General features: G+C 33.8%; 1 protein-coding gene across 2 annotated transcripts in view; it reads right to left on the bottom strand.

The window, feature by feature from the left end:
- The window catches only part of flrt2 (fibronectin leucine rich transmembrane protein 2), a 162,661-nt gene that overhangs the window by 5,604 nt on the left and 132,057 nt on the right, over positions 1-25,000 (bottom strand). Inside the window, exon 1 of one of the 2 annotated variants that reach the window (XM_030128765.1) lies at positions 1,464-2,346. The exons of the other annotated variant lie outside the window; for it this stretch is intronic. The gene's annotated coding sequence lies outside the window, so the exon portion shown is untranslated. Of the gene's footprint in view, positions 1-1,463; positions 2,347-25,000 lie in introns of those variants that run through there. 2 annotated transcript variants of the gene reach the window in all.

Raw genomic sequence — 25,000 nt, 5'->3', positions numbered from 1 at the left:
TCAAATGAAATGGGATTGAAAAATAATTTAGTCCCTCCACCTGCAATAAATGATCGATACAGGCTATTTTTCAGCGTGGAAAGGTTTGTAGTGAAGCGCAAGGCCACTGGATTACAGTAGACCCTGATCCATTATTTCAAGTTTTATGACCCATCACACCCCCCCCCCCCCCCCCTCCTCTTCCTCACATGATTGAAAGATACTAGTTGTCATCTGCACTTTCAGCTTAACTGAAGCTCCGCCCTGAGTCAATGTTAGATGACACACAATAACACGAACCACGGCTTGAATGTTAAACACAGGAATGAGTGTGTGTGTGTGTGTGTGTGTGTGTAAAGTGGTCTCCTGAAGGGCTGTTTATTAGCACGACTCAGGGATTAACTGTAATTTTTTCCAGTTTTGACTCATTATTTTTTATTTCAAACTTCCAATAATGCATTATTAACTACCATATGACAGGAATTCCATTTATTTTCCTTAGTCCTGCTTTGGGAAATTCTCTATGTTGTTTGTTGATGAGATGAATGAGAGCCTGCATCCATTTTTTATTTTTATTATTATTATTATTATTTTTATTTTTGTGTGTGGTGGAGATAGAGAAACAATCCTTTGACACACATCTGTGATCTACTTTTCTAAATTGAAAGAGCTAAATTTAATCAAATAAGCTTCAGGGGGAATAAGCAACCACATGAAGCGATAAAATGTGCTTCCACACAGCAGAATCAACAGCAGAAGGCAGCAGCATCAAGATTATTGTGGCTGTATATAGATATATGTCACTAACAAGCAAAGAAATAACCTTCAAGCATAAGCATTTTTTTTTATCAACTCTACATCACTATGCTGAAGATGAGAGATAAGGAGAGATCAAGGGGTGAAAAAAAGCGATTAAAAAAAAAAAACACTTTTCCCCCTTTTATTTCTTTCTTTTTTTATTTAATTTCCAGTTGAGGGAGCACAGTTTCTCACCACCAGATGAACGCTGTGATATGTGGCCAAGACAATCCGATTAGAACTGGATTTACCGACAGAAACGCAATTAAAAGTTGAAAATGGATCGGGTATTTAAGAGGCGATAAGAGGCGGATCAGGTATACTTCAAAGCCTGCCCAGTGAGCGGTGTTCATCTGAATGAATTATTTCAAAGGGGGCTTGAAAACCGTGCAGTGCATTGAGATAGAAAAAAGAAAAAAAAAAAAGTCTGGGTAAAAAAATGTGCATCTAACTCGAAGATAGATCTTGTTTACGCACGGAAGAACGGTTTCTATTCATCGGGAAACTCACTAAGAATAATGTCCGTTTATTCCCAGTATATTTGATTTTTATTCTAACAGGAGCTGAAGTATTAGAACGTTTCTTTTCTATTTTTTTTTTTTTTTTTTTTTTTTTTTTGCGTCTTCGATTCTCTTGTCATTTTTCCTCTCCTAGATCATATATTACTCAAAAACATTAACCATTACCTTCAAGGAGCCTTTATCCATTCCAAACCCTGCAACCGCGTTCAACTTTTCCCCCTCTGCGCCTCCGTCCTTCATGCGGTCCCGCTGTATGATCGTGCGTAAAGGTCCGTTCGGTAACGCTGGTGCGAGTCGGTCCCGATGAGGAGCGTGAACCCGGTGGGTCTACAAACCAGCATATTTACCTTCATGAGTCCCTTTTAGTTATAGCTCCACACCACTATCCGCACTTTTTCCCCCTTTTTTTTCCTTTAGTATTTTCTTTTTTTTTTTTTTCTCTCTCTCTCTCTCCTTTAACTTAACACCGTCTGAGGCGCGTAAGGACCGAAGGAAACGGTGGCAGAGGCAGAGGTGATCACGGCGCCCACTTCTCTCCTTCCACTCTGCCCGAACCGTGAGGACGCACTCGCAGAAGTATCCGCCGCCCGATCCATACCGGCCATGACGGCCCGCGTCCGTCCGTCCGTCCGTGCGCCCGTCCGTCCGTCCGTCCGTCCCTGCGCGCGCTGTTTCGCTGGGGAGCTCAAAGTTGCGCTCAGTGTCTTTAAGGCTGCGAAGGAGTTGTTTTCTTAGATGGATTCAGTTGATAGTGCGACGTGTGTGCGCCGCTCACCTCTCTCTCCCTTCCCCTCTCTCTCTCTCTCTCTCTCTCTCTCCCCTCCCTCTCTCTCTCTCCTGTCCCTCCTCCCTCCGCAGAATAAAGAATGCATCTCCTCCAGCTCCTCCTGATGGCTTAAGCCACAGATCCTCCCTGCTGCCCTCACACTGCAGAAAATAGTTTGTCTCTCCAAACACTTTATCCCTCCGTGCTTTTCTCCTGGCCTACCTTATACCGCCTTCATTTGCATTTTAATCAGAAAAAATCCCACAATTCGTCTCGAGGTCACATTTTCAAAAGAGTATTCACCACCATACCATATATAATATATATATGTATATATTTTTAATGTTCCTAGAGTTCCTGAACGCATCCTTTTCTTTAGTGGTGGTGTAATGGTAGGTTTGCAGTATCCTCCAACACAGGGGTGTCAAACTCATTTGAGTCCAGGGGTCATATTCAGCTACATTTAATCTGAAGTGGGCCGGACCAGAAAAATAATAATATAATAACCTATAAATAATGACAACTCCAAATTTTTGTCTTTGTTTTAATGTAAAAAAAAAACAAAACAAAACATTAAATTATGAAAATACTTACTTTATAAACTATCCAAACCAAAAAACAAAAAAAAAGAAAAAACTGAATTTTAAATTAAAAAAAACATAAGAAAATTTAGTGCAATTTTAAACAAAATATTATTCCTCAGCTTATCATTTCTACATGTGCTTTATGGATCAGATCTACAAAAACACTAAATACTGAAGAACAGCAGAAAAATTGTTAAAATTGTGCTTAATTTTCTTTAGACATTTCAGGTTGTTCACATTCTATTGTAACAGGATAGTTTGTAAGTGTAAATATTTGCTTAATTTAATGTTATTTTTTGCACTAAAACAAAGAAAAAAAAATTGAGGTTAATACTAGATTTTTTTTTTTTTTTTTGTCTTAATTCAAGATTTTTTTTTACTTATTTGAAGATTTGTTGTTTTTTTTTTGCTTAATTCAAGATTTTTTTTTACTTAATTGAAGATATTTTTTGGCTTAATTCAAGATTTTTTTTTTAATTAATTGAATATTTTTTGGGTTTAATTCAAGATTTTTTGCTAAATTTGAGATTTTTTTTGGCTTAATTGAAATTTTTTTGCTTAATTGAAATTTTTTTTTTTGGTCTTAATTGAAGATTTTTTGCTAAATTTGAGATTTTTTTTTGGCTTAATTGAAATTATTTTTGCTCAATTGAAGATTTTTTTTTTTTTTTTGCTTGATTCAAGATTTTTTCCTTAATTCAAGCTAATTTTTTTTTTTTTTTTTTTGCTTAATTCAAGACTGTGGAATTTTTGTACTTTGCAAAAACGTCCCAGGGGCCGAACTGGACCCTTTGGCGGGCTGCATTTGGTCCCCGGGCCGCATGTTTGACACCCCTGCTCTAACATATCCAGGACCACCACAGACAGCATCACTTCCACAAAATATTTATTCCTCAACTTCTCATTTCTACAGGTGCTTTATGGATCAGATCTACAAAGACACTAAACACTGAGGAACAGCAGAAAAATAGTTAAAACTGGGCTTAATTTTCTTTAGACATTTCAGGTTGTTCACATTTGTTCAGGTTATTCACATTTTATTGTTACAGGATAGTTTGTAAATGTAAATATTTGCTTAATTTAATGTTATTTTTTGCACTAAAACAAAGAAAAAAAATGTAGGTTGTTAATGCTAGATTTTTTTATTTTATTTTTTTTTGGCGTAATTCAAGATTTTTTTACTTAATTGAAAATATTTTTTGGCTTAATTCAAGATTTTTTTTTTTTTTTTTACTTAATTGAAGTTTTTTTTTTTGGCTTAATTCAAGATTTGTTGGTAAATTTGAGGGTTTTTTTGCTTAATTGAAGATTTTCTTTTACTTAATTGAACATTTGTTTTTGGTTTAATTCAAGATTTTTTGCTTAATTGAAGATTTTTTTTTTTTTTTTGCTGAATTGAAGATTTTTGTTACTTAATTGAAGATTTTTTTTTTTTTGCTTAATTCAAGATTTTTTTTTTACTTAATTGAAGATAATTTTTGGCTTAATTCAAGATTTTTTTCTTAATTGAAGATTTTTTTGGCTTAATTCAAGATTTGCTGCAAAATTTGAGTTTTGTTTTTTTTTTTTGCTTAATTGAAGATTTTTTTGAACTTAATAGAAGTTGTTTTTTTTTTTTTGCCTAATTCAAGATTTTTTGCTAAATTTGAGATTTCTTTTTTTTTTTGCTTAATATAAGATTTTTTTTTTTACTCAATTGAAGATTTTTTGCTAAATTTGAATTTTTTTTTGGCTTAATTGAATTTTTTTTTTTTTGGCTTAATTAAAGTTTTGTTTTGTTTTTTTTTCTTAATTCAAGATTTTTTTTACTTAATTGAAGATTTTTTTTGGCTTAATTCAAGATTTTTTTTTTTTTTTCTTAATTGAAGATATTTCTTTTGGCTTAATTGAAGTTTTTTTTTCTTTTTTGCCTAATTCAAGAGTTTTTGCTAAATTTGACTTTTTTTTGGCTTAATTGAAGATTTTTTTTTTTTTTTTTTGCTTAATTCAATTCAACACTGTGGAATTTTTACACTTTGCAAAAACATCCCAGGGCCCGAACTGGACCCTTTGGCGGGCCGCATTTGGCCCCCGGGCTGCATGTTTGACACCCCTGCTCTAACATATCCAGGACCACCACAGACAGCATCACTTCTCATCCCCCCAAGATGTTTTTTTTTTTTTTTTTTTTAATTACAGCTGGATAATTAGCCCTGGAGTGAAAAGCCCGGTCTCATCTTGACTTCCCGTACTTTCTTCTAGTGATTTGAAGCATTTCGACACACGCTGACAGCCAAGGTAATTTCATCTGACTCCACTGCCTCGTGCTCAGACTGATTCAGCACTGAACCGCTGCTCTGCCCACACTCTGACGCGCACCAGCACCCAGGCGCACGCACGCTCATTTACCCGCACTGTTACAATCGCACGCATATACACACACCGACACACACATGCATAGACATTAACACACTTATACACATATACACACTCATATACACACACCGACACACACATGCATAGACATTAACACACTTATACACATATACACACTCATATACACACACCGACACACACATGCATAGACATTAACACACTTATACACATATACACACTCATATACACACACCGACACACACATGCATAGACAATAACACATACACACTCATATACACACAATGACACACACATGCATAGACATTAACACACACTTATACACATATACACACTCATATACACACACCGACACACACATGCATAGACAATAACACATACACACTCATATACACACAATGACACACACATGCATAGACATTAACACACACTTATACACATATACACACTCATATACACACACCGACACACACATGCATAGACAATAACACATACACACTCATATACACACAATGACACACACATGCATAGACATTAACACACACTTATACACATATACACACTCATATACACACACCGACACACACATGCATAGACATTAACACACTTATACACATATACACACTCATATACACACACTGACACACACATGCATAGACATTAACACACTTATACACATATACACACTCATATACACACACTGACACACACATGCATAGACATTAACACACTTATACACAATTACACACTCATATACACACACCGACACACACATGCATAGACATTAACACACTTATACACAATTACACACTCATATACACACACCGACACACACATGCATAGACATTAACACACTTATACACACATACACACTCATATACACACACCGACACACACATGCATAGACAATAACACACATACACACTCATATACACACACTGACACACACATGCATAGACATTAACACACACTTATACACATATACACACTCATATACACACACCGACACACACATGCATAGACATTAACACACTTATACACACATACACACTCATATACACACACTGACACACACATGCATAGACATTAACACACTTATACACACATACACACTCATATACACACACCGACACACACATGCATAGACAATAACACACATACACACTCATATACACACACTGACACACACATGCATAGACATTAACACACACTTATACACATATACACACTCATATACACACACCGACACACACATGCATAGACAATAACTCACATACACACTCATATACACACACTGACACACACATGCATAGACATTAACACACTTATACACATATACACACTCATATACACACACCGACACACACATGCATAGACATTAACACACTTATACACATATACACACACTCATATACACACACCGACACACACATGCATAGACAATAACACACATACACACTCATATACACACACCGACACACACATGCATAGACATTAACACACTTATACACACATACACACTCATATACACACACCGACACACACATGCATAGACATGAACACACTTATACACATATACACACACTCATATACACACACTGACACACATGCATAGACATTAACACACTTATACACATATACACACTCATATACACACACTGACACACACTCATACACATATGCTATACACACTGACATACATATATAGACATTAACACACACTTATTGACATATACACACTCATACACACCGACACACATATACACATATGCTATACACACTGACACACGTAGATAGACATAAACACACACACTTATTCACATATACACACTCATACACATTAGCACACACATATACACACTTTTTGACACACACTCATACACATATGCTATACACACTGACACACACATGTATAGACATTAACACACATTTATACACATATACACACTCATACACATTGACACACACATACAAACACTTTTTGACACACACCCATACACATATGCTATACACACTGACACACTCATATATAGACATTAACACACACTTATACACATATACACACTCTTACACACTGACACACATATACACATATGCTATACACACTGACACACGTATATAGACATAAACACACACAATTATTCACATATACACACTCATACACATTGGCACACACATATACACACTTTTTGACACACACTCATACACATATGCTATACACACTGACATACATTCACATTTCTACACACTGACACACACATGTATAGACATTAACACACATTTATACACATATACACACTCATACACATTGACACACACATACAAACACTTTTTGACACACACCCATACACATATGCTATACACACTGACACACTCATATATAGACATTAACACACACTTATACACATATACACACTCTTACACACTGACACACATATACACATATGCTATACACACTGACACACGTATATAGACATAAACACACACAATTATTCACATATACACACTCATACACATTGGCACACACATATACACACTTTTTGACACACACTCATACACATATGCTATACACACTGACATACATTCACATTTCTACACACTGACACACACATATATAGACATTAACACACACTTATTCAAATATACACACTCATACACATTGACACACACATATACACACTAATACACACTTTTCGACACTCATACACATATGCTATACACACTGACACACACATCTGTAAACAAATTGACACAGTCATACACTTCTACACACCGACACACACCTATATAGACATTAACACACACTTACACACTCTCGTACACACTCATACACATTGACACACACATATACACACTGATACACACTTTTTGACACATACTCATACACATATGCTATACACACTGACACACACATCTGTAAACACACTAACAAACAGTCATACACTTCTACACACTGACACATATATGTAGACATTAACACACACTTATACACATATACACACTCATACACATTGACACACACATATACACACATATACACACTTTTTGACACACTCATACACATATGCTATACACACTGACACACACATATATAGACATTAACACACACTTATTCACATATACACACTCGTACACATTGACACACACATATACACACATATACACACTTTTTGACACACACTCATACACATATGTTGTACACACTGACACACACATATATAGACATTAACACACACTTATTCACATATACACACTCATACACACTTTTTGACACACACTCATACACATATGCTATACACACTGACACACATGTATAGACATTAACACACACTTATACACATATACACACTCATACACATTGACACACACATATACACACATATACACACTTTTTGACACACACTCATACACATATGCTATACACACTGACACACACATATATAGACATTAACACACACTTATTCACATATACACACTCATACACATTGACACACACATATACACACTTTTTGACACACACTCATACACATATGTTGTACACACTGACACACACATATATAGACATTAACACACACTTATTCACATATACACACTCATACACACTTTTTGACACACACACTCATACACATATGCTATACACACTGACACACATGTATAGACATTAACACACACTTATACACATCTACACACTCATACACATTGACACACACATATACACACTGATACACACTTTTTGACACAGACTCATACACATAAACTACACACTGACACACATATTTACACACTAACACACACACTCACATACACTCATACACATTGACACACATATACACACTGATTCAAACTTTTTGACACACACTCGTACACATATGCTATACACACTGACACACACATCTGTAAACACACTGACATACAATCACACTTCTACACACTGACACACACATATATAGACATTAACACACACTTATACATATATACACACTCATATACACTCATCCATATTGACACACACATACACACACCGACATACACACTTATTGACACGCCCTCATACATGACACACACTCATATTTGTTACTTTAACAATTTTGTACAATTATTTTTTTATCTTCTCTTCATTTTTCCATCATATTTAATATTTATTGACTTGTGCTGCTGTGCATTTGAATTTCCCTCTTGGGGATCAATAAAGTATATATTATCTTATCTAGACTACATATACACGCTGACACACACATTTATATTCTGATATACATACCTACATATATACACATTTGCACACACACACACACACACACACACACACTGACCTATACACAATGACACATGCTCATACACATGCTCACATCGACTAACTAGTGAATTACTTCTTTTTCATTCACCTGAATTTCATTGAAATAATGCGATTAGTAAACATCCCGACATTTACCCTTTGTCTTCTGTTTCAACTCCTGCTGATCTACTTATTTGGTTAATACTCTAGGCTAACTGTCTCGAAGAATAATTCAATACTTAAATTGAATGGATTTTTTTTTTTATTGTTTACTAATACCTACAATGTGATTGTTTTGTACAGCCAAGTTATGGGAAAAGTTCAATTGTTTAGCGGTGACATTAGTTTGCAGCACGGCTAAACATTTAACCCTATAACGCCAAACGTATCATATTTGATTCGTGAGTTTTGAAGCCCTCTACATGATCAGTGTGATATTTTTTTATTGAAAAACCTGATGTATACAATTAGATACATACACTACACAGATAATCCACCAGGGGGGAGGAATTCGTTCACCAGAGGCCTTTCCAGTGACACTACAAGACTGTCATTAACCCTTTCATGCATGAATTATGAGAACCTTAGTCAAGATTTTTTTCTTCAGTGTTTTTATTCCTCCTTAGGCATGAAAAAAACAATGCAATCGAGTTTTTTTTTTTTTCGCTATGGAGTTGCAAAAATATCCATGCATTTAATTTTTGAAGTAAAGGAACATGTGTTTAAAACCCAATAATCGGAAAGTGAGACAAAAACAATGAAATAAAAACATCTTTAATGCTGCTAATCTGATGTCTTCTCACATTTTAACATATTCTAATGCTAGTAATTACTCACTTCATGGAGATAATAAGCAAAAAAAAAAAAAATCCTTCTTGTTTAACAAATAATTGATTTACACTTAAACATGTTAGTGCAGATCAGGTTTATCAAGAACAGCAAAGTTAGAGTAATGGTCTGAATGTCAGTGTATGGGATGGTGTGTAAGTGTTCACTGTGTTGGCTGATATGGAACTAAAACATTAAAACCCATGAATATACAAGAGAACAGCTGGAGAACAACTGTCCACTGGAGTGGCCTATGCATGAAAGGGTTAATGAGGAAGGAGGCAGAACTTTGACAATTTTGAAAAGGAATTACCACTTTGTTAGACATGTTCGTGCAATATTACGTTTTTGTTTGTTCAAAAATAATAATATTTGAGCACTGAGACCTGATGTATCAAATATGATACAAAATTGAAACTCATACATGGAAACTGATATTTGAAAAAAAAATTTGGGGTCGTTCAGAAGGACCAATAAAAGCTCCAGTTTCAAAGAACTGGAATTTTCTGTCAATGATTTAACGGTTCAGGCTTTACAGGGTTGAAGTTAGATGTTACAGTTCTACATGACAATATCTACAAATAACAATAACCTGTGTTACATTTTGGCTCACATTTGTACTTATTTCATTTCTATGTTCACATTCTTAGATATCTTTAAATGTATTTCATATGAGAGCCTGTTTAATTTTTGGTGCGTATCCGCTAACATCAGGTACAGCTATTTCATTTGAATGAAATAATGAAATAGATTAGGGAATTGTACAGCTAATGTACACATAAATAAATAAATAAAAGTCACTCAAAATGTGTCGCTGGGCCGCCTTCGGCTTTGATTACCTTGATTACAGCACACATTTACTGTAGCGTTTATACCGCGGTAAATGTCAGAGGATTTATTTGCATTCAGCTGCTAAAGTCTGGTCCAGGTCTTGTATCAATGATGAAAAGTCAGACCACTGTGTAAAGTCTTATCCATCACATCCCAAAGATTCTCAATGGGGTTCAGGTCTGGACTCTGTGGAGGCCTGTTGAGCCGCATTATGTCATAAATTCCCATAATGTAATAAAAGTTCAAAATGTAATAAGAATGTCACGTCATCTTGTAATAAAGCCGCATTTTGTAATAAACTATGTCAACACATTATATAGGAAATTTTTTCACATTATGTAGTAAGTTATTACAATTTGAGAAATGTATTACAAAATGCACTTGACACATTTTTATTTAAAAAAAAAAAAAGTCATAACATGGTTCATTATGTATGTACCAAAGGTGTGACGGTTTAGCTCTTTTTTTATAGCCAGAAATGTTGTTAAAGACACTTTCCTGAGGTTTTTTTTTTTTTTTTTCAACTGGCATAGACTGGCCACGTGGGGCGGGACATCACGAATCATATGTAGGCCGTCAGGTCAACCTGGTTTTCGTTCCATCTCTCTCCGAACTTTCCGAACCACGCGATTTTGACATCAAAAAAAAGATAATTGCATGTAGTGTATCAAAAAAAGAGTTCTCGTTGTACTCCTTCAGTATTTTTGTGATTGTTGTTTTATTACGGCACTAGCTCGGCTTTAGCGTAATACGATTTCTCCATCCGCGACAGTGCGTCGGTCGTCACATGATTGTAACTGACCAGTGCGGTGACCGAAAAATGTAAACAAACGCTACACATGGCTGCCTCCGTGGTTAACAGGAAGTAGCAAAAGTCATAACGATGTGGAAAATACTCAAATAATTCATCATCAGACGAGAGGAAGAGATTATAAACACTTCCGGATGTGTTGTAGTGCTATAAGCAACAACATTACACCGCGTATATTGGATGTCAATCAGAGAAAGAGTCTCCGAAGCCGTTTGTTTACATACACGGACCTAGCCCGACACACACACATGACTAATGAGTCGAGTGTGTGTCTTGACCTCCGCCGAACCCCTGAGACTGACTCACCGAACCCCTAGGGTTCGATCGAACCCAGGTTAAGAACCACTGAATTGAATGAATGAATGAATAAATAAATAAATAAATAAATAAATAATCATCTGGATTTATATACTGTCCGTTCATAAGGCAGTGCAATGTGGCCTTCTTGTAAAAAAGAAAAAAAAAACCCTCAGATATATAGTTAGGTGTGAAGTATACATGTACCCACTAAAATGAACATACCACAAAAATGACAGTGTGTCTCCTAGCAGCAGCACTTCTCACCGTACATCCTGAGTGCTGCATGGTCTTAATGCATGTACCGCATAACCATCTCCTTGTGTTCCATCTGCCTATAGACCGTCGGCTGTCAAATGAAAGTAAAAATGCCACAAATGAGGCAACAGCAACACAAACAAAAAGGATCCATCACCGGCGGTATACACCCAGACTCCTGAGGGCTAAAAGCTGGTTTCACAAATATGCTCAAAAATAATTTAACCCTTTATAGAGCACTCATAGAAATAATGTGAAATTCAACCTAAATTCAATCTTAGTGTGTTAGTACAGGACATGACAAGATTAATTTTTTTTTTTTTTTATTGTTATATAGAAAATAAAGGTCAATAAAGTATTTCAATGAGGCAACGAGCCGTGTACCTGTGATTTGCAAGGTTAATTTTTGAAAAGCACAGCCAAAAATATCATGCACGGCTTGCTCAAAACCATGCTAATTATCAACATTAGGGATGTAACGATTACCGGTATAAGACGGTTAGTATTACCGTTTAAATTCTAATTATCATGATAACCGTGTTTGATTACCGCACTTTTAGGGGAAAAAACTCCTATGTAAAGATCTGCTTTTATGTCAAATATCTGAGTATAGTTTTATTTTTTTTCCAATTTTAATTGTATATACCTAATATTTAGAACCAATATTCACTTTTAAAGTCTTTGAAAAAGTTCGTTAAGCATCTTTGTGTTATTTATGCAATAAATTATATACATTTTTCAAATTGGATTTTATATATTTTTTGTGTTTTCTGGCCTTTTATGTTGATACAGTAGGTTAAAGTGAAAAAAATAATAGGCAGATTATATAAATGAAGTTTTGCTGAAAAAAAAAAAAAGATCCCAAACATGGGTATTGTAAACATTTATTTATATAGTAAATAAAGGCGAAATCAAAAGTACTTAAAAACAGCTAAAATCGTCTCAGACCCCTTAGGGTTAATACTTGAATGTTTCTGCCAACAGAAAGTGCATTATGCCCATTATTTTATTTGGTTTTGTTGTTGTTGTTGTTTTTTTCAAAATACAACTTGGTTTAATTATTTCAGTGTGTGTATCAGTACTTTTTGAACACTTTGAGCGCAATTTCAACAATGCTGCGATAATAATGATAACCGTGATAATTTTGGTCACAGTAACCGTGATATGAAATTTTCATATGGTTACATCCCTAATCAATATATTGTTCTCTTACCTTGTCATGGCCTAATTTTAGCCAAATCCATTTATTTTTTTTGCAAAAATGAAGCGAATCATCAATTAACTCTACTTCAGTGGTTCCCGACCTTTTTTAACTCGAGATAAACATTCATTTTTGATGACATTTTTGGCTATATACTGTATATTATTATGGATGCAGGCAGAAAAGCCAGGTGTAGAAATACATTTTTTTTGGCTTAATTCAAGATTTTTTGCTAAATTTGAGATTATTTTTTTTTTGGCTTAATTGAAGATTTTTTTTACTTAATTGAAGATTTTTTTTTTTACTTAATTGAAGATTTTTTTTGTTTTATTCAAGATTTTTTTCCTTAATTCAAGCTAATTTTTTTTTTTTTTTTTGCTTAATTCAATTCAAGATTGTGGAATTTTTGCACTTGCAAAAATATCCCATGGTCCAAACTGGACCCTTTGGTGGGCCGCATCTGGCCCTCGGGCCACATGTTTGACACCCCTGCTTTAAACCATTGGTTTCCAACCTTTTTTGGCTGTGACCCCATTTTAACATCACAAATTTCTGGCAACCGTATTTATTTATATATGTATTTATTTATTTATTTATTTATTTATGCTAAAATTCATTTGTTCTTGATCATGTAAAGTTTGCTCTAGTATGTTGCAAATAAATGTTAATTTTAGTTGACATTTAGTCTATATAATGTATATTATTAGGGACGGATACTGCACAAAGTGAGAATTTTATTTTCCTTGGTCAGGATATGTACAGTCAGTCCAGCTTGGATTTACAAGGCTGACAATTAATAATAAAAAAAAAATAACTCAAACTATGAATTATGAAAGAACTGCAGCATCTGAAACCAACCACAATGAACATCTGAAAAATAAGCAGAACCACAGTGCTTCAGTTTCAGCTTCAGAGTTTGTCATGTCTTTTATGGATTGGGATTGTCTCTCAACTCACCATATATTTTTTATTAGTAAGTTGTTTTATTTTCTTCATCAATTACTAGAAATTTCAGGTGACCCCATTTGAATTCCAGGCGACCCCACGTGGGGTCCCGACCCCAAGGTTGAAAAGCACCGCTCTAGAGGGTCCCTGGACGTGTCCTTATGTCCTTAAAGTGCAGACGTCCAACCAATACTGTGACGTCAATCGTGTTGAAAGCACATGGAAAACCACAGTTATGAGACAGAATATAAAAACATCTTTTCGCCGATCGTGTCAATATATTGGATGTGCGTTCGGTGCAGGTAGAGACGGTAAAAACGGTAAAAAAGTGTTTGCATGAAAGAAAACATATCACCACGTTGCTATTGGTGGAAAAGTGCATCACATGTACCAATCAGAGACGTCCATACTGTACTGTGCATAATCTAACTAATATAACTTTTATACCTAGTCATCGCTATCTTATATCAATTTCGACTTCATTTGTAATTAGTTACTGAAAAGTAACTAGAATTTTATTATTTTGTCCTATTATTGTATTATTTTAATTATTTATTTCTAAACTATTTTTGCACATTTGTACATGGTTGAATAAATGTTCTAAGCAGTTAAAATGTTGTTTGTGTAATGAATAGGGATCAGAATCGTTAAGAATTTAACGATTCCGATTCCATTATCGATATTGCTTATCGATCCGATTCCTTATCAATTGTCATTGGGTGAGGGAATAAAAGAGTACAAACGGGTGTGTTTGCATTAACTGTCTTTTATATTTCCATCTGCACAGAAAATATAACATATACAGTATGTACAAATAATAATAACGCCGGGGCCGGTTCGGGTGGGAGGGGGGGCGTACAGTGAAAGTGAAACTAAAGATGCTTTTCTAATTCCTCTTTTGCCGCATTTCTACTACGTGGAACCGGTTCGACTCAGCTCGGCTTGTCTCCTGTTGTTGTGCACCTCATTTCCTTTCCCTTCTTACCTTCGGAAACTTGTATTTGAGGAGTTACGACGTTTGTTGCCCACACCGGAACCGGCCCGGCGTTCACTCTGCCACTACATTCACAAGCGACGCTAGGTAGCGTATCAAATACGTGACATTCCTGTAAATGACTCACATGCTGTGGACAAATGTTTGAGGATATTGGCGGGATTCCACCCTTTGGAAGACACGGAAGCTTTGACAGTGTTCCAAGTAAGTAGACCGTTTCTGCCTCAACACCATGTTGGCCACGTTCTGACCAAAACAATGCAGTGTACGTGTGACGTCATCGCGCTTGCACAACGAAGGCGGAATCGATAAGCAGAATCGTTAAGCAGGCAGGTAAACGATTCCAAGGAATTGAGCTACTGGGAACCAGTTCTCAAAAAAGAACCGGTTCTCGATCCCCATCCCTAGTAAGGAACAGGATCTGATAATACATTCCATGATGTGAGTCGCTTTTACGCCCGCCGGAAAATTACACTGTTTTGTTTTTTTTATACACCATGTTCCTCCTTTTCTGCCTAATACACTGACATATTTGGTTCCTTTGCCTGTATGTGGTGAAAAAAAAAAAAAAAAATCAAAAAAGTATAGATAAAACATTAAAGAAAAACCCGTGTAATGTGAAAGGAACATGTATTTTACAGCATTAAACCATGTCTTTTAGAACATTACATCATAAGTGCTGATCCAGACCCCTGTCCACATCCACATTATCCTTTTGAACATCATTCCTTACATTAGTACCATTACTTCATGGTACCTAACAAAGCAGGTACACTCACTGTTCATGCAGAGGTGGACCTTACAGACCCTGGAGACCACATTGGACCTGAGATTGTGGACTCACTGTCCTCACTGTAACTCTTGCTATCATTGTCTTATAATATGTGCAGAAATTACCAAAAACAGCCACTTGCCCGATAAAGGGTTAACCTGTTTTTAAAAGCAGACACGAACAGAACAAGGTCAGTGTCCTGGTACGGTTTTCTCCAACAAAAAAGTGATTTAAATGTGAGCGTCTGGAAGAGTTTTGGTACTTTACAGCCGGTGCCACAGTGGGAAATGTTCACATTAGTCACATAATCCCACAGGTCAGCAGATGCAGGTCTGCTTTTGATCTGCGCCTTCACTTGCCAAACGGTATTAACGTCACACTTTGACCTGTGGCGAGCCATATGAACGCGTATAACCCAAGCCCTTCCACTGTTTGCGCCATTAAAGTTTCTCTAATACGTCATCTCTCTGTGAGATGATTTGGTTGTTCTCAGTGTTTGCCTTTCATGTTTAATTTCGTTTACCACATCTCAGAGATGGACGGCTGTGCGAAGCCCAGTCCACAATATTTAATTCCTTCATAAATCAAGCTTCTGTGCGCGGCATGCATTATTGATTGAGTGAATTTAGAGGAAACAGCCTATTTTATTTTCTCCTTGACGGACATGTTTTTGCTGGGGCTCTTTTCCTGGTCAGCGTTGCATTGTGGGATGTCTCTTTCTGACAAATGGACAAAAAAAAAAAAAAAACGACAGACACTTAACTCTATGGTATCCGGGTGCGTTTTTTCGCACATTTTGCACTTTGTGTTAAAAAACTTCATATTATTTATCACAATTTAAATAAGGTTAGAATTCAAAAGTTGTTCATTTTTGCATGATCTTCACTGTAAGCCCGGACTTTGTATTTACTAAAATGCTTTAATTACAATGTACTTAAATGATTTAAGTTTTATTACATTACTATAGAATCTTAAGTATATTCTACTAATTTGTAGACGTAGTCGAAAGTACAAAAAAGTTGAAGTTGAATGGATTTAAATCACTAAGTTTTGGTCATGACCACACCTTTTTATCTCCACATTGCATTGTGGGTATTGGGCATGTTGTTGAAAATGTGTTCTTTTTCTGTGCAGGGGTTCAGTGGGGTTGTGGTGTTAGTGCTAATTTTGAATTAATATGTGTATGGCAATGTTAATTGGCCTTTTTGTGTTTGTTTTTGTATTTTTATAGAGCTGCACCATGAGTGAGAGCCATAGGCCCAACAATGTTTTTTCTGTTCGTCTATAATTGTTTTGGTTTTATGTGAATCTTTAAGCTTTACCAAACTGAAGGCACTTCCTGTACTGGCAAATTACTTTGAGCTAACTTCCTGCCTAACTTCCATACTTGCTACAATGTTTTAAATTGAATAAATAAAACAATTTATATTGCAAAATAGTTCAATTTAAATCCACTTTGAATTGAGTCTAATGAACTGATGATTTCAAGTCTAATGATTAAACAAAGCAATTGACATTGCAACAAATTTTGAGTTAAATTAACTTGGCATTTAGTGTGTTGTACTTTAAATAGCAATTCCATTCAAATCAAGCATTTAAGTTGAATACACTCAAGTTTTCATTACTTCATTACTTAAACTTTTTAAGGAAACTGGTTTACTAAAATTTTTAAAGTAAACTCAACTTACTCAGTCTTACAGTGTTTAATATTCTGGCCACCAACTAAAATTTGCACATTGTAAACAAAAGAAAATTACAAGACTAGCATCTGTTGGCCAAGTGTGCCTAAAACGCACTATTTCTTCCATTTGATACGTATGATTAGGGCTGACCTCGATTTACGAAAATAAAATCACATTTGAGCAGGAAAAAAATAATAATGCAAATTAACCGATGTTCCTTTTAATCATTGACATATGCCAGGCTGTAAAAATCCAATAATATGTGATCCACTTTTTATGTAGTATATTGGAAAAAAAAAAAAATTGTGTTTTTTCCATCCAAAAAAATGGTTTGTTTACATTACAAACATTTAAAGGGTTAAAAAAATGTGACAATTATTGAGTATTTGTTTGTTTGTTTTTTACAGCTCAAGTTGATGAAATAGACAAAAGTGTAAAAGAATTAAAAACAAACTAAACTGTATGAAAATTTTTTTGACATTATTCCAAAAGTGTGCCAAAAAGGCACACTTGGTGCTTAGTAAGGGCCTTGGTGGACGAGATACCGGAGGGTTAAATGAGGCCTATTGGCTCTAACTATCATCGGTGTATAAATTTAACCCTTTTCAAGTGACTATTTTTGGTAATTTCTGCACACATTACAAGGCAATGACAGCAAGAGTTATAGTGAGGAACAATCTCAGGTCAGTTGTGGTCTACAGGGTCTGTAAGGTCCACCTCTGCATGAACAGTGAGTGAACCTGCTTTGTTAGGTACCATGAAGTAATGGTACTAATGTAAGGAATGATGTTCAAATCGATAATGTGGATGTGGACAGGGGTCTGGATCAGCACTTATGATGTTCTAATGTTCTAAAATACATGTTCCTAGCACCTTACATGTGCTTTTCTTACATATACTTCTTGGATTTTTTTTTTTTTTTTTTTTGACACTTATAACCAGTCCATGTGGGCCCCAGAAGGGTTACAATTGGGCTGCATATAAGGGTCCCATGTGGGTTTGTCCATAGTTTCCATGGTGACCCCACATGTGTTTGCCCAGATCAGAATCTGAATCAAAATCAGAATCTCTTTATTGTCATTGTACCAAGTACAACAAAACTGATGCAGAGCTCTCAGGTTCAGTGCAAGAATTTACTTGACAACAAATACCAGTAAAACCACAACACATATCAGTAAAACAATAACAAATATCAGTAAAACAATAACAAATATCTGGAAAACAATAACAAATATCTGGAAAAAAATGACAAATATCAGTAAAACCACAACAAATATCTGGAAAACAATAACAAAAATCAGTAAAACAATAACAAATATCAGTAAAACCACAACAAATATCAGTAAAACAATAACAGATATCAGTAAAACCACAACAAATATCAGTAAAACCACAACAAATATCATTTAAACCATCACAAATATCAGTAAAACCACAACAAGTATCAGTAAAACCACAACAAATATCAGTAAAACAATAACAAATATCAGTAAAACAATAACAAATATCAGTAAAACAATAACAAATATCTGGAAAACAATGACAAATATCAGTAAAACCACAACAAATATCTGGAAAACAATAACAAATATCAGTAAAACAATAACACATATCAGTAAAACCACAACAAATATCTGGAAAACAATAACAAATATCAGTAAAACCACAACAAATATCTGGAAAACAATGACAAATATCAGTAAAACCACAACAAATATCTGGGAAACAATAACAAAAATCAGTAAAACAATAACAAATATCAGTAAAACCACAACAAATATCAGTAAAACAATAACAGATATCAGTAAAACCACAACAAATATCAGTAAAACCACAACAAATATCATTTAAACCATCACAAATATCAGTAAAACCACAACAAGTATCAGTAAAACCACAACAAATATCAGTAAAACAATAACAAATATCAGTAAAACAATAACAAATATCTGGAAAACAATAACAAATATCTGGAAAACAATGACAAATATCAGTAAAACCACAACAAATATCTGGAAAACAATAACAAATATCAGTAAAACAATAACACATAGCAGTAAAACCACAACAAATATCTGGAAAACAATAACAAATATCAGTAAAACCACAACAAATATCTGGAAAACAATGACAAATATCAGTAAAACCACAACAAATATCTGGAAAACAATAACAAAAATCAGTAAAACCACAACAAATATCAGTAAAACAATAACAGATATCAGTAAAACCACAACAAATATCAGTAAAACCACAACAAGTATCAGTAAAACCACAACAAATATCATTTAAACCATCACAAATATCAGTAAAACCACAACAAATATCAGTAAAACAATAACAAATATCAGTAAAACCACAACAAATATCATTTAAACCACAACAATTATTAGTAAAACCACCACAAATATCAGTAAAACCACAACAAATATCAGTAAAACCACAACAAATATCATTTAAACCACAACAAATATCAGTACAACAATAACAAATATCAGTAAAACAACAACAAATATCAGTAAAACAACAAATATCAGTAAAACAATAACAAATATCAGTAAAACCACAACAAATATCAGTAAAAAAACAAATATCATTTAAACCACCACAAATATCAGTAAAACCACAACAAATATCAGTAAAACCACAACAAGTATCAGTAAAACCACAACAAATATCATTTAAACCACAACAAATATCATAGAAGGCAGAGTTATTTACAATAAAATATAAAAAGTATTACAAAGTAAGATATCTGTAAAACATAGAATTTAAGTTGCGCAAATAACAGGAAAGATAAATATCGTGGGATAAAATAGTGTGAAGAATAAATAATATGAGATATTCAGATCTGTGATTCTGATTCTGATCTGGGCAAACACATGTGGGGTCACCATGGAAACTGCGGACAAACCCACATGGGACCCTTATATATGCAGTCCAGTTGTAGCCCTTCTGGGGCCCACATGGACATGCTGGTTGGGAAGTAAGGAACCAAATTTGATTTTCTACATAATATATAAATATATATTTTTTAAAATTTCACAAAAGCAATACAGTCTTGTTTTGTCCTCCAATAACACTAATGTTGAATTTCAGAGTATTTCTATGAGTGGGCTATAAAGGGTTAATATGTCCATTATTGTCAAGCAAAAAAGTTGAATGATTGAGTAGACAATAAACATTGAAGATAATTACATTTCAAGAAACTATTAAATAATTGTTTCAGGGAACTGTGGCTTTTTTTTTTTTTTTTTTTTTTGGCATGCATGCTTTTCATTAGGTATGTAATCTCATTTAAGAAAAGTACATTTAATAAGATATACCAGCTAATCCTGAGCTGTATTTAACCAATAACAAACTAAAACAATGGTTTCATAATATCCTGTAGATGAGGAAGATTGTTTTCCCAGTTTGCAGAGTTAGACGACTTGCATGAATTCTCAGTTTAACAATATTAGGTCGATGCAAAATAGTTGTGGTTTGTTTTCATTACCTGTAATAAGGGCAATTTCCTCGCATTTTGTTTTCTAATTTTAAGGCCTATTATGGTCTTGCAGTGGTTAGAATCTGAAGTAAGAATAGTTTAAATGAAGAATTAAGAAAGCGACGAAGCAAGATCTGTTTACCCCATTTGCAGATTTTTAATTTTTTTGCTTAATGAGACAATTTTGTTATAGTTAATAAAATTATTTTTTTATTCTAATAGGGCTGTTTTTGCACTGTGTGTGTGTGTTTGCAAAGATACATCAATTTTCCAGAACATAATGTTTAGAAATAGACTAAACTATAACATCTATAGCAGAAAAATATGACAAAATAATAGATACAGCAGTAATATGAATCTAGAAACATATATAGAATAAATCAGGGATCATTATACTGCAAAACAACTACTTTTGGTTTATTTTCAATTCACATATTTAGGTGCTTTATTGTTGTTGATTTTTCTTTCTTTTTTTTTTTTTTTTTTTTATCAAGACTGATGCTTCTTTAGTTAACAATATTAACTCTGTGTAAAATAACTGTTTTTTCATCAATTTTCCAATAGCTATACTTTTATTTGAACTTTTAATAACACTGGTCAACAACAAATTTATTGTTTAAGTTTTCTGAGCTGATTTAGGATAATTTTGGTGTGCTGAATCCAAAAATCACATTAATTTTGCTCAATCAGGTCAACTTTCTGAACTATGCTATATATTGGCTTTTTAACATTTTTGCTTACATTTATGGGCATTTTCACATCATATGATACAAAATTCTTTCATATTTCTTGCAATAAATGAGTTCTGAAGATTTTACTTTTGCCAATTTATGATTAATGTTTTTTTTTTTAACCCTTTCATGCACAGTGGTCACTACAGTGGACAGTTATTCTCCAGCTGTTCTCTTGTATATTCATGGATTTAATTGTTTTAGTTCCATATCAACCAACACAGTGGACATTTATGCATCATCTCATAAACTGCAATTCATACCATTACTGTAACTTCGCTGTTCTTGATTGGTTCTTGAGTGGAAATCAATTGTTAATGGTTATTTTTTGCATATTATCTCCATGAAGTGAGTAATAACTAGTATTAGAATATGTTAAAAATGTGAGAAAACATCAGATTAGCTGCATTAAACATGGTTTCATTTCACCGTTTTCATATCACTTTATGATATTGGGTTTTAAATACATGTTTCTTTGCTTCAAGAATAAAATTCACGGTGTAGCTGAGTGGACATTTTTGTAAATCTATGAAAAAAAACAAAACAAAACTCAATCTCATTGTTTTTTTCATGCCTAAGGAGGAATAAAAACACTAAAAAAAACAACAACAACAAAAAAAACCCTCAACTAAGGTTCTCATAATTCATGCATGAAAGGGTTAATATTACAGGTGAATGAAATGGCTTCGACTAGAAGATCTTGCAAAAATAAGCCTGACGTATTCTGCTACATCTGCGCTGAATACACCATTGTACCGAACAGGAATCAAGTCACAAGTTTCATAGTGTGCTTACCAATCTTATTTTGGTATTAACCCTTTCATGCACAAATTATGAGAAATTTAAATCAAAATTTTTTGTTTTGTTGAGTGTTTTTATTCCTCTTAAGGCATGAAAAAAACAATGCGATTGGAAATTTTCTTCTGAAAAATACATAAAAACAAATAAATAAAATAAAAATAATTTTAAAAAATAATAATAAAAAAAAAATAAAATACATTAACCCTTTCATGCATGAATTATGAGAACCTTAAGACTTTTTCCCTGAGTGTTTTCATTTGTCTTTAAACATGAAAAAAACAATGTGATTGAAAATTTTCTAATGAAAAATAAATAAAATAAATTCAAAAATAATAACAAAATTTTTTTTTAACCCTTTCATGCACAGTGGTCACTACAGTGGACAGTTATTCTCTTGTATATTCATGGATTTTATTGTTTTACTTGCATATCAACCAACACAGTGGATACTTATGCACCATCCCATAATACACTGCAATTCATACTGTTACTGTAACATTCCTGTTACTTGAGTGTAAATCAATTGTTAGTTGTTATTAGACTGTAATTAATAGTTTGTTGTTTTTTTTTTTTTAAGTTGTTGTGTTTTGTTTTTTGCATATTATTTGAGTGAGTAATAACTACTGTTATAGTTTGTTAAAATGTGAGAAAACATCAGATTAGCAACATTAAAAAAACATTTATTTCATAGTTTTCACACAGTATGAAAGTAAATGCATGTTTCTTTGCTTCAAAAATTAAACGCATGGTGTCCAGCTGAGTGGACATTTTTGTAACTCCATGAAAAATAGATTCATAAAAAAAAAAAAAAAAAAAATTCAATCACATTGTTTTTTTCATGCCTAAAGAGGAATAAAAACACTCAGGAAAAGAATCTTGATTAAGGTTCTCATAATTCGTGCATGAAAGGGTTAAAAAATACATTAAAAATTGAAATAATAATAACAGAAAAATCTCATGAACCTATCTTTCCTGAAATTGCAAAAATGTCCACTCAACTGGATGCCATGTGTTTAATTTTTGAAGCGAAGAAACACGTATTTACTGATAAATGGTGTGAAAACTATAACTATTATGCTCAGGGGAGATCTACACAGAAAAGACATGTAATGTGTTAAAACTTTAATAAAGATATGTGCAAAAACGCAAAACAACAAAATCCATGAACATACAAGAGAAGACCTGTAGAATAGCTGTCCACTGTAGTGACCACTATGCATGAAAGGGTTAAAAAAGATATAATAATGAAAAAAAAAAAAAAATTCTTATGAACCTATTTTTCATGAAGTTGCAAGAATGTCCACTCATCTGGACACCACATGTTTAATTTTTGACGCACAGAAACATGTATTTACGATAAATTGTGTGAAATCTACGGGGAAGGCTTGTGATTCTGGAGGTTTATGCTTAGGAGAGATCTACATAATGTTACCAATTCATGTCAGAAAAGATATGTAGTGTCTTAAAACTTTAATAAAGATATGTGAAAAAAAACAAAACAAACAAAAAAAAAAACATCGAAAACAACAAAACCTATGAATATACAAGAGAACAGCTGTACAGGGTGTCCCATAAGACACAATACATTCCATACATATGTGGTTCTAACATTTATTTCTTTATATTTCTTCCTTACAGTTCTTCAGCAGTGGAGGACACGCATTGAAATGTGTTCCCGACAAAATGGCAGTCATTTAGAGCATATTATAGAAATAAAAATGGTTTATGTCAAGAAACGTTTATTTTTCCTATGTATGGAGACTTATTGGACACCCTGTCCACTGTAGTGACCAGTATGCATGAAAGGGTTAAACTTGGTGACCAAGATAAAGTTTGGGTGCAGATTGTGAGAAGATCAAATTTTTGAAAATCAAATTAGCAAAAAAAAACTGACCTGATTGAAAAAAACAGATGTCATTTTTGGACTTAGCGGTGCAAAATGGTCCTAATTCAGTCAATTTGCAAAAAACATTTTGTTTGTAACCCAGTGTAATCTCATCAGGTTTAAATCTGCTTACTCCATTGAATTTTTTTTTTTTGCTGAATCCAATAAAATTTGCTTATATTT

This window comes from Sphaeramia orbicularis, chromosome 24, assembly GCF_902148855.1.
Source record: "Sphaeramia orbicularis chromosome 24, fSphaOr1.1, whole genome shotgun sequence".
Taxonomy (NCBI): domain Eukaryota; kingdom Metazoa; phylum Chordata; class Actinopteri; order Kurtiformes; family Apogonidae; genus Sphaeramia; species Sphaeramia orbicularis.
This window is presented reverse-complemented; position numbering and strand designations above follow the sequence as displayed.